Genomic DNA, 1,012 nt, shown 5'->3' on the forward strand with positions numbered 1-1,012 from the left:
CTGCCGTCTCATTCCAGAAAAGAATCCAGACTCCACCTGTGGCTCCATGATCACTGATGGACCTCTGGTTGGAGGCTGGACGATGATGTTTGGACTGGAAGGAAAACTCCTTGTCCAAATTCCATTGTGTTCAAGTTTAAAGTCCCACAATAAGAAGTAGCTGAATCTGACAAGTGGAGGTTTGGAACTCCAAGATGGTGATGTTTTCTTGACTTGATGCTCTGACTGTCAGGGTGGATGACAGCTTCCTCTGCTGCTGCATCTGAGTGGCTAGGATTGGAGGTTTTACCCCCCAAGGTTGTCTGGTTCCAGGTGAAATTTTAAAATTCCAGTCCCCAACCTTGGCTGTTCTGAAACTCTTCTCCTGAATCACTCCTGAGCTGCAGCAAGAACAAATACCAGTGCCAACCAGATCAACTTAATGGCTGCTAACAGCCTCAGACACTTGATTTCCATCAATCTGGAGCCAAGAAGGCCCTCACCTGTGGTTCTCCTCCAGGAGGGTCCAGGTTCTGCCATTGGGCCAGAGAGCCTCAGCTGCACACTGCAACATTTCAACAGGAGATTGACATTCCTTCAAATGTCCTGACATCTGATTCCAATGGCTCTGTCCATCTTTATATTGTAAATCAATCCCATGATGAGATTTTAAACCAGTAAAATATGCTTTTCTGTGTGCAAACTAGTGAGGGGCATGGAAGGATATTTTACCCCCAATACAGAACCCAAACTTTAGTCATGTGATGAGATGGCAACTCTGAAGATATGATTATGAAGTTAATGGACAAAATGTGAATTGAAAGAAAACACATTCCTTCAGCAGACTTTGAACCAACATTTGTAGTTAGATTTTGGTGGCTGCTCCATGTTGGAGGAAACCAGGCGATGTTTGAACGTCACAGGGAAGCTCCTTTGCCTCTTCTGCTGCCAGTTCAACCACTCACTCCCCTCAGTGGAGAGCAGCTTCAACTGGGTTTGGAATTTACCACTGTGGATGCATAGGAATGTGGAG

This window comes from Aulostomus chinensis, chromosome 1, assembly GCF_037954235.1.
Source record: "Aulostomus chinensis isolate RoL2024-O1b breed Wild chromosome 1, RoL_Achi_v1.0, whole genome shotgun sequence".
NCBI lineage: Eukaryota > Metazoa > Chordata > Actinopteri > Syngnathiformes > Aulostomidae > Aulostomus > Aulostomus chinensis.